This window comes from Felis catus, chromosome D3, assembly GCF_018350175.1.
Source record: "Felis catus isolate Fca126 chromosome D3, F.catus_Fca126_mat1.0, whole genome shotgun sequence".
NCBI lineage: Eukaryota > Metazoa > Chordata > Mammalia > Carnivora > Felidae > Felis > Felis catus.
The window spans coordinates 86,600,780-86,612,290 of record NC_058379.1 but is presented as its reverse complement, the minus strand read 5'-3'; the positions used below and the strand labels follow the sequence as shown (position 1 = coordinate 86,612,290).

The 11,511-nt window shown below is 41.5% G+C and overlaps 1 long non-coding RNA gene across 1 annotated transcript; it reads left to right on the top strand.

Annotated features, from left to right (window-relative positions):
• The first annotated feature begins 6,491 nt into the window (after positions 1–6,491).
• LOC123381108 lies at positions 6,492–10,931 on the top strand. The gene is made up of 2 exons (XR_006587629.1): positions 6,492–9,759; positions 10,308–10,931. It is a non-coding gene; the product is annotated as an uncharacterized LOC123381108 (long non-coding RNA).
• The last annotated feature ends 580 nt before the right edge of the window (positions 10,932–11,511 follow it).

Below are 11,511 nucleotides of genomic sequence, written 5' to 3'. Positions count from 1 at the left end.
CCCACGGTTGTTCAGAATTTTCCAGCCCACCACTGATTAAAAGAGATAGACTGATTTTTGTACTAACTCCCTTGTTGGTTGGAGGGTTCATCTGTCGGGAGGGTGCTGGGGAAAAGAGAGGCAGTTGAGCATGGTGCCCTTGTCTTAGAGTTCCAGCAGGAAAAAATGAGCAAATGACCAAAAGAGTTGGAGAGCAACAGTGCCTAAGAGACTTCTCTCTCTAGCCTTGGTTGTCTTGCTAAACTTGTAGTAAATCCCCCCAAAACAACTTTTCTCTTGTCATTGTGACATACTTTCATTCACCTACTCGTTTGTTTATTTATCCATTCAACACATTCTACTATGTGTCAGGTACGGTGGTTCACACCAGAGATGTATCAAAAGCTTCTCTGGCATCTAGACCTTCTGGCTCTCTGAATGAGCTTGTGAGCTAACAGTAACCAGCACCTACTGAAACCTTTGCAGAGATCAGGTTGATAGCTGAAGAGGGAATTGGGCCTAGGAATGTGAGCTTTAGAATTAAAAAAAAATTTTTTTAAGGTTTACTTATTTTTGAGAGAGAGAGAGAGAGAGAGAGAGAGTGAACAGAGGAGGAACAGAGAGAGAGAGAGGGAGACACAGTATCTGAAGCAGGCTCCAGGCTCCGAGCTCTGAGCTATCAGTAGAGACCTTAATGCCCGGCTTGAACTCATGAACGGTGAGATCATGACCTGCGCTGAAGTTGGATGCTTAACCGACTGAGCCACCCAGGTGGCCCTAGCTTTGGAATTTGAACAGCACAGAGGGAACATCGATGGAAAGATGTCTAGCACGTGGCTGGATTGCACACTGTTAGGTGGTTACAGGTACAAATGAATGGAGCTCCTGCTGCTGAAAATGCCAGATATGAAGTCAAGAGTTATTTTGGTGTCTCAGGTTTGGCTCAACATCCGGCTTTGAACCAAGAGGTTCTTTTGCTCCTGGAGTTTGAAGGTTTTTTCAGTTTTAGCTTTGTGTAATGGCCCCTTGAAACTGTGGGAAAATAATTGTTCTAAGGAAAACCAGCTCTTAGGTGCTTCTATGGGAAGAATGGCACTGTCATTTGTTGGTTGTGTGATCCAAGACAAATGTCATTAGCTTTTTAAAATTTATTTTTACTTTTTTATTTTAGAGAGAGAGAACAAGCAAGTCAGGGAGAGGGGCAGCAGGAGAGAGAGAGAGAATCTTAAGCTGAATGTGGAGCCCAGCACAGGGCTCGATCCCACCACCCTGGGATCATGACCTGAGCCGAAATCAAGAGTTGGATGCTCAACTGACTGAGTCGCTCACGTGCCCCTCCATTAGCTTTTTAACTCATTCTCCTCATGTGTGAACAACCTCCCCATAAAACTGTGGAGATTAATTGAAGGATTAAGTCAGGGACCTGTCACATTAGGCCACTTTAAGTCATAATTATTACTAAAAAAAAAAAAAAAAAAAAAGCATTTTCAAAATGGAGAGTGTTTCTGTGAATTTAGTAATCATTCCATAAGCTTCTTGAAATCCTAATGCCTCACTACTGAACTGAATGTGTTTTATCTACTCACAGTGCTGCTATGGTATAGCAACCTGCATATTAATCAGTTACCTAAAAATTGCAAGGTGTTTCTGATCGTAAAAGAAGTAATAATCTTTAAGATATCCAAAATAAACCTTCCCACCTGTTGGCACAATCACTGTACATGTTTATGTCTTTAAACTAAAACTTAATTAGCAATAACAAGTTCCTGAAAGTTTACAGCAACCACAATAACCAAAAACTAATTAAAATGAATAGATACAAACCAAGGAGAAGTCTTTTCTCTCTTTTTGTGCCTCAGTTATATCATCAAGTAGATTATCTGTTGAATATGTTCTGGTGGACTCAATCCAGGATACAACCTGACCAAGGAATTCTTGTTCCAGTTTTCTTAGCTGGAAAAGTGTTTTAACCTTTTACGTAACCCTGGGCGTATTCTGTAAACAGTGGTTGAACATGTTATTTAAATAGGTAACATATCGTAGACACTTGCTCATTAAGGTGGGATGGCAGGGACTAAACCAGATGTTACCATTGTGACAAAATTTGTGATATCTCAACTCAGGCCAGTCACTGTGTTCCAAAATTACATCAAAAAGATTAATGCACATGAACAGAGAAATAAAATTCCAGACTTACTGAATTTAAATTTCATTGGGGCGGGTGCGGTAACTAGTTTTTGTATTTCTTGAAAAAAAAAATGTTTTGAAGGAATGGGACAATATATAATACCAAATGGTTAAAATCTGGATATGTGTCTTTCAAAAAATATTTTGATAAATGAAACTACTTTTGTCACTATTAAAACTACATTCTTCACGAACACAGTCCCTTTTGCCATGGTGAGCAATTCTTGCGTATTCTTCTATGATTGCAGGGGTTTTTAAATTATTATTTTAGATAACAGATATACAAAATTAAAGGGAAATATCAGTATTAGTAATATTACTTTGAAAACATTTTATAGTAAGTAGAGTGTGCAGTTAATAGTTCTTTGTGACCAATCCTAATGTTTAGTTTTACTCTGAATTCAGTAATAAGATGATGTAAACCTGCTTAAAATTAAAACAGGGAAGGTGTTACCTCAATGAGTCCTGGGTTTTTCCCCAACTCTATGGTCTCATTTACATAGTGTGATGTATGCTTGTCTATGTCTGTGCAGTGTATAATAAGTCATATAGAATATATTAACATTGCATATTTCTGATTAATTATTAAAACTTCAATATAGTCTTGAATTTCTACTGATGTTCAAAAACTACTGAAAAGGTAAGTCTGGGGTTAATGATATTGGCATAATTCCCTTGATAGTTAAACTGAGTTTTGTTCTTCAGAAATAATGACACATAGCCAGTTTCATAATAAGCCTTCAGGGGCAACTGGGTGGCTTCAGTCAGTCAGGTCCAACTCTTTTTTTTTTTTTTAATTTTTTTTTTAATTTGACGTTTATTTATTTTTGAGACATAGAGAGACAGAGCATGAACGGGGGAGGGTCAGAGAGAGAGGGAGACACAGAATTGGAAGCAGGCTCCAGGCTCTGAGCTGTCAGCACAGAGCCCGATGAGGGGCTCGAACTCACGGACTGTGAGATCATGACCTGAGCCGAAGTTGGTCGCCCAACCGACTGAGCCACCCAGGCGCCCCGAGTCAGGTCCAACTCTTGATTTCAGCTCAGGTCATGTTTTCACAGTTTGTGAGTTCAAGTCCCACATCAGGCTCTGTACTGACAGGGTGGAGCCTGCTTCAGATTCTCTCTCCCTCTCTCTCTGCCCCTCCTCCACTAGCACTCTATCTCCCTCAAAATAAATTAATTAATTAAGATAAAAAAAAAATACTGTACCCTGAATGGAGCTCATTTTTGCTTTTTTAAAAGAAAGTTCTTTCAAGGCCCCTGGGTGGCTCAGTTGGTTAAGCGTTCGACTTTGGCTCAGGTTATGATCTTGTGGTCCATGGGTTCGAGCCCCGAGTCAGGCTCTTTGCTGACAGCTCAGAGTCTGGAGCCTGTTTCAGATGCTGTGTCTCCTTCTCTTTCTGCACTTCCCCCCACTCACACACACACACACACACACACTCTCTCTCTAAAAAATAAACATTAAAATTTTTAAAAATAAATAAAATTCTTCCAATTTTTTTTTTGAAGTGTAGTTGACATGCGATATTATATTCCTTTCAGGTTACAACTTAGTGATTTGACATGTACATACATTACAAAGTGATCACTGCAATAAATCTAGTTACCACCCTGAAAGAGGATTCCTGGACTCAAGTCCAACGTTGTGCATGTGTTCCCCACCCACCCCACCCCCAACACCAACCAATTCTTGGACACCAGCAGTGTGTCCAAGAATTCAACTCGATTCAACTCAATTCTGACACTATCCACTTGGAGATGGCATAAGACTCCACAGGTTTGGGGTTCAGTTGTACAAGACTCCCCCCCCCCCCGCAGCCCCCCCATCTGGATGCCAGCCACAGACCCCAGGCCGTTACCTGTGCTTCTGACCAGCCAGCTACAGATTCAAGGCTCCAACAACCTCCTCCTTAGGTTCTTGTAATTTACTAGAGCAGCTCACAGAACTCAGGGGAACATTGTGTTTACCAGTGTATTAAAGACATGAATCAACAGTCAGATGAAGAGATACGCGGGTCAGGCACAGGAACGGGTGTGGGGTTTCCATGCTCTCTCCAGGTACACCACTCTCCCCGTATCTCCACGTGGTCGCCAACCCGGACGCTCTCCAAGCCCAGTCCTCTTGGCTTTTTTATGGAGCCTTTATTGCATAACCACGATTGTTATTGGTTATTGGCTGATTCAGTCTCCAGCTCTTTCCCCTCATTAGAGGTCAGGGGAAGGGACTAGAGGTTCTAACACTCTAATCCCAGAGTTGGTCCTCCTGGCAACTAACCTCCACGCTTGGGTACAATCCAAAAGTTACCTTCCTTAATAATAAGATCCCCATTTCACCTCTATGGCTCTGGGGCATTTTCAGTAACTGTGAATGAAGATCAACTGTATCTGAGAAAACTATTTTGGTCATTTGACTAAATATATATTTCCTATGAATCATATCACACCATCTGTTACCGTACGAAGTTATAATATTATTGACTATATTCTCTATGCTGTACTTTTCATCCCCATGAATTCTTTATAAGTGGAAGTTTGTACCTCTTAATTCGTTTCAGCTATTTCACCCATTACCCACTCCCCCCCCCCCCCGCCACCCTCTGGCAACCACCAGTTTGTTCTCTGTATGTATGAATCTGTTTCTGTCTTGTTTTGCTTGTTCATTTGTTTTGTTTTTTAGATTCCACATATAAGTGAAATCGAATGGTATTTGTCTTTCTATGACCTAATTCACTTAGCGTAATATCTCTAGGTGAATGGAACTTATTTTGAATCATTAAGTATTTCAGTAGAAAGAGTTTTATAGCTATATTTATACCCAATGGGATAGAGATAAAAATTCATATGGCAATTGAAAGTGACCCTTTATAAATTTGTAGAAAATGGGGACACTTACTAGAGGTTTAACACTCAGAAGTATCTTATCATTATATCCTAGCAAAAAACTCTGAATAAGCCTTTTTGAAAGTCTGAAAGAAACGTGGGTTAAAAATAAAACATTCAGGAGGATAAAGTATTGACCATTAACTGACAATTCAGGATAGTTTCCCCCACTCAAAGAGGAAATATATGTTACTCCTTTTGGGATCGATTCTTAGACTTTCCCTGCAATAGAATACCAGTTTAAAACCCATAGAAATAAAAATTGGCCCCTGTGCCTTCAGTCCATACGTAGCTCTGATGCCAGCGAGGAATTGCTATTCTTCAGTAATAACGACACATAAATTATCTAACTCCATTGGATGGGGTTGTTGTGCCATCACTAAGTCTTTGGCCTTCAACTCCACACCAGCCTCTCTACCAGGCTATGTGTTGGGAGGTTGGGTCTCTGCAAACCACGTATCTGCTCTGTCAATTGATTCCCTGTGGGTTCTGCCCATAGGGACGGCCAGAGGAAGGCTGCAGGGGTAGGGATGAGGGCTTTTCCTTCTTGGGGGCTTCTTGTCTGCCCCTGAGCTGTGAGCAAACCCCCAGCGATATTTTTTCACTCCAACAACAGCGGCTGATTCCTAGGGCAGGAAGTGAATCCAGTTTGCAATTTTTCTAACCTTTGAAGAACCAGAATCAAAGTACCACCTCGGGACACTTGCTTCCTGAAGTTTTGTTATCTCCATGGTGGTTTAGTGTTCCCTGTTTTAGCTTTTCAGATCTTCAAAACATAGTCAACGATTTTTTATATCTAGTGATTGATCCTTTATGTTAAATTGTCTATGTAAAAATAACGCTTGTGGGGGCGCCTGGGTGGCGCAGTCGGTTAAGCGTCCGACTTCAGCCAGGTCACGATCTTGCGGTCTGGGAGTTGAGCCCCGCGTCGGGCTCTGGGCTGATGGCTCAGAGCCTGGAGCCTATTTCCGATTCTGTGTCTCCCTCTCTCTCTGCCCCTCCCCCGTTCATGCTCTGTCTCTCTCTGTCCCAAAAATAAATAAATGTTGAAAAAAAAAATTAAAAACAAAAAAATAACTCTTGTGATTTCTGTCTCTCGATGGATACAGTTGTATTAGGAGGCCAAGGATGAAAACAACTTGACTGTAACTGTCAACCAATAGGGCTAGTACTTTACAAAGGGTCACATTGGCTTGGAAGGTCAAATGGCTAAAGTTTATAATATTTTATGAAGATGTAATATGTAATGAAATATATAATATGAAAGTACCCTGAAAATGGACTAAATCCAGTAGTTTGTCTCTATCCTTATAATGTGAGTTTGCTGGGGTACCTGGGTGGCTCAGTCAGTTAAGTGTCTGACTCTTGGTTTGGCTCAAGTCAGGATCTCATGGGACGTGAGTTCAAGCCCCACATCGGGCTCTTCGCTGGCAGCAAGGGGCTTCCTTGGGATTCTCTCTCTCTCTCTCTCTCTCTCTCTCCCTCTCTCTGCCCCTCCCCCACTCGTGCTTCTCTGTCTCTCTAAAATAAATAAATGAACAAAAAATTATTTTAAAAATGTGAGTTTGCTATATTATTTATGACTATTTGATTCTGACAGAAGACGAGAGAGACAGAAAGTATATCAGTTAGGGTTTTCTGCAGAAACAGAGCAGGTAGGAATTGGTTCATGTGGTTTGGAGGCCAAGAAGTCTTACCAACCGCCATCTGTAAACTGGAGACCAGCGAAGCCACTGATAAAATTCAGCCCGAACTCGAAGGTCTGAGTGTAAGTCCCAGTCTGAGTTGAAAGCCCGACAACCAGAGGCACAGATGTTGATGTCGGAGGAAAAGACGGGTATATCCCAGCGGAGCACAGTGAGTAAATTCACTCTTCCTGTACCTTTTCTATGCTAATCAATTTCTATTCTGGCCCTCAAGGAATTGGACGACGCCACCTCATTGGTTAACGGTGGATCTGTTTTGCTGAGTCTACTGATTCCAATGCTAATGTTTTCCAAACACAGCCTTGCCGACACATCCAGATGTAATGTTTTCCCAGCTATCAGGGCGTCCTTTAACCCAGTTAAGTTGACACATAAAATTCACCATCACAGATGGGATGGATGAAACTCATATGTGTTAAGTGTACATAAGCATACATAAGCTAATAGCATACCCGTTATAGGTAAAACTCATGAGATGTGCTAAAGATAGAAAATGAGCAAAGAAGTCGCTTGAAAAACATGAGCAGAATTCATAAGCTATGTTAAATGTGGATAATACACTAGCAACTTTCAAGACATATTACACATATGATAAATAGGATGAAATGAGCAAAAGTGTTTACAGAAGAAAAATAGGAGATGGGCCAAGTCATGAGGTACAGATCATGTCACTTCTAGGTTGACAGCTAATCGTCCCTAAATTGGCTACTCATTTGGACCCATCCTGGCCCCATTGTGCTTGGGTTAAGCAACACAGACAAAACCGTGGTTGTTCAGCAGGCCCGCTGGCGATTCACAGCTGAGGCCCTAAGTACTTGCCCCTGGGTTCTAATGGAGGCAGTGCCTGTAACCCACCCCAGGCACTTCCTGCTTAACCTCAACTCTGGTCCTTGTGACTGGAAGAGAGGGGTTGGAGAGAGGAAAGGAGAGAGAGAGAGAGAGAGAGAGAGAGAGAGAGAGAGAGAGAGAGAGATGAGAATCCCAAGATTCAGGGAGGGTCCTCTTTTACCGTGCTTGTTCTCTATGCTATATTGCACTATTCTGTCTCCCCCCATACAGTGTCTCACTGTGTGTTTTGAATAAATTAATAAACCACTGACTTAGCATCTTCATTGTGTCTGTGAGCCTCTCTTCAGTGAACTTTAGGATGAACCTTGTTCTTTTCCAAGGAAAGGGCAGGTGGAATTTTGTGAGGGATTGCATTGCATGTATAGATCAATTTGGGAGTATTGTCATCTTACGGATATTGAGTTTTCCAATCTGTGACACAGGATGTCTTTCCATTTATTTAGGCCTTAAAAAAAGATTTTTCCAATCGTGTTTTGTAATTTTCAGTGTACAAGTGTTGCATTTATTTTGTGAAGTTGATTCCTAAGCACTTTTTGGTGCTATTGTAAATAATAAACAATTAGCGGAATGTTGTGCAACTATTAAGATGCAATTTAGGAAGTATGGTATGTATAATAACAGAGGCTATTGTTGGAAGTAAGATCTAATAATCATTGGAAGATGATTTCCATTTAAGGAACAAGATAAGAACACCAAATCATATGTATTATAACTGTACTGTTACTATGTACCCAAAATAAGCAAATAAACCTGTACACAGAAGTCCTAAAGTAAAATGTAATTTTTCTTTTTCCACCTCTTTGTAATTTCAAACACATCTTTAATGACAATGATTACTTCTATCGTGAAAACTCTAAATATATAATTTTATTTTTTAATTAAAAAAATTTTAGAGAGTGAGTACAAGCAAGGGAGAGGGGCAAAGGAAAAGAGAGAGAGAGAGATTGAGAATCTCAAGTAAGCTTCACGCTCAGTGCAGAACCCAGTGAGGGGCTTGATCCCAGGACCCGGAGCCGAAATCAAGAGTCAGACACTCAAACAACTGAGCCATCCAGGTGCCCCCTGAATATGTAATTAAAAAATCCAATAACCTTGAATTATTTGGGTGGTTAAAATAGCCAGACTGGATTATTTATGATACATCTTCTTTGAGAGTTTATTGTATGTTTATTCTTACAATGCTAAAAATAAAATTGTTATAGTTGATGTCAAATTGACACCAGTTGATCACATAAGACTTTTTACAGTTTCTCATGCTAAGCAGCTCATGTAACATTCATTGTTCTACTGACCAGATCTTTTTTTACCATATAGATTTTTAATTTCTTTTTAATTCCCCATTCACATGTATTGATGCTATACATTATTGTAGATAATCCTTAGTGCAAGAGTCAGTATATGATTAAAAATTATAATAGCAGAAAACTGTACATTTGACATTACAGGAAAACAATTTTTATTTTTTATTGTGTAAATAATTCAAATTCTGGCCCAGCATACAGGCCATTGTCAGACACTCTAATTCTTTTCTTTTTAATGTTTATTTATTTTTTGAGAGAGAGCATGAGACAGAGCTCGAGAGGGGAAGGGCAGAGAGAGAGGGAGACACAGAATCTGAAGCAGGCTCCGGGCTGTGAGCTGTCAGCACAGAGCCTGATGCAGGGCTCGAACCCATGAATCGTGAGATCATGACCTGAGCTGAAGTTGGACACCGACTGAGCCACACAGGTGCCCCATGAACACTTTGATTCTTATGCCTCAAACTTTCTGAGAGTTCATTTCATGGATACAAGAAAAAACAAACCAGTGTCTCTTATATTTGCTGTCCACATTGTCTGAAAGAGGCAGATTAAAAAAAATTTTTTTTAATGTTTATTTATCTTTGTGAGATAGAGCAGGGGAGGGGCAGAGAGAAAGGAGGACAGAAGATCCAAGGTGAGCTCCATGCTGACAGAAGAGAGCCCGATGTGGGGCTCGAACTCGTGAACCATGAGATCCTGACCTAAGCTGAAGTCAGAAGCTCAACCGACTGAGCCACTCAGGTGCCCCTGAAAGAGACCGCTTTATCTTCATGTATAGAAAAATGAGTTATTGCTGGAATCCTCCACATTCGTAAAGCACGTCTCTCCCCATCACTAAATGGATCTTCTGAGCAGGTACTGCAGAGAGTCTGAGGATCCGGGAGCATCTTTTGAGCTGCTCCCCTCCTCCTCCCAGGAGTCCTGTTTCCCCCTGGCTAATTGGAATAGGTTCTGCCTGACTACTGCTTCATGCTGGGAAGACTATGCCCCACAGTTTAATTAGCTGATAATTCTAATCTACTAATTTAACTAACACTTCTTTTGAGCATTGTGTCCACCTGGCACAACATTTCTGAGACTTAATACAAGGGCGCACGGTTTCCGGGCAGTTTGCCTCCGTTTACTGAACCACTATGGCACCTTCATTATTTGATTTAACTCTTCTATTCTCTGGCATTGTGAGGTTTTCAGCCAAACCCACTGATGTGTGCTCATGAACACCAGTTGTCTACAAATCACCTGCTTTTCTGAGGAAGGATCTTATTACTAAAACACAGCTAGTTCCCGCCAAGAAGAAGGCTTAGATTTCTTTGGCCGGCTTGATGCTTTATCAGACTGCCTGTTTGCTCTCTGTGTCATTGTGCTAAGCCCAAATTTCTTCCTTCTCTTTTTGTTCTGGGAAGGTCCTGCTGCGAATGACTCTCCAGCCTCCCTGGGGACACTGGACCTTGCTGTGCCCCACCCTGCAGCTAGATCCTTCTGTGATATGAGTACAATGGTTCTACTTCCTGTCACCATCTCAGGGGTGTCATTTAAACCCAAGGACATCCAAAAAGTTACAGCCTGCACCTGCCCCCCGCCCTCCATGGCTGTCAGAAGATACTGTACCCTTCCTCTGCTTCTATTCTGGTCGCCCTTGTCCCTCCCTTGGTAAAAGACTCCCACTGGAATCAGTGAAGGCAGGACCGGCAAAGCCAAGGGCGCTACAAGCCATCCCTTTGTTCTGAGGACAGCTAGTTCCAAGAAGCGCTCTCTTAAAAATGGAAACACCCTCAAGGGGAAGTCACCTGAAACGCAAAATACCTCTGTGAAAAGGAGAAGCAGATTCTACTGTAACTAACTCTGTGACCTTGGGCTTGAAGCCATCTTTCTTCAAGTCTCAGCTTCCTCATCCACGAAAGGGGAGCTTGGACTGGACCTATTTCTTCAGTTTCTGCAGGTTGAGAGATTGCTTTGTGAATCTGATGAAAGTCACAGACTGTCTCCCTACAATGGTGCATGTGTGCAAATTAAAACTATATATAGCACTCTGAGAGGCTCAGTTGTTAAGCATTTGACTTTGGCTCAGGTCATGATCTCATGGTTCGTGAGTTCGAGACCCCCATCGGGTGAGCTCGAGCCCCTCTTCAGGTGAACATGAGACACATTTTGGGTGAGCCCTGCTTCTCTCTCTGTCTTTTCCCCCACCCTGTCCGTAGTGGGATTCTCTCTCTCTCTCTCTGCCCCTCGCTCATCTGTGCCCTCTCTCTCTCTTTCTCAAAAAACTAAAACAAAAATAGATATATAAAATTATAAACAAATTAGGATTGACTCACAGTCTGTAGGCCCACAGCTACTGGGTTAAAATAAGAAATAAACAAGCAAACTAAACCATGAACACTGTCTCTAAATTCATTTTGAATTAAAATTTTTTTTTTTATTTATTGTTGAGAGAGAGAGAGAGAGACCAAGAGCAAGTGGGGGATGGGCAAAGAGAGAAAGAGATCCGGAATTCGAAGCAGGCTCCAGGCTCTGAGCCTGCTCTGTCAGCACAGAGCTCAATGTGGGGATCAAACTCACAAACCATGAGATCATGAACTGAGCTGAAGTCAGATGCTTAACTGACTG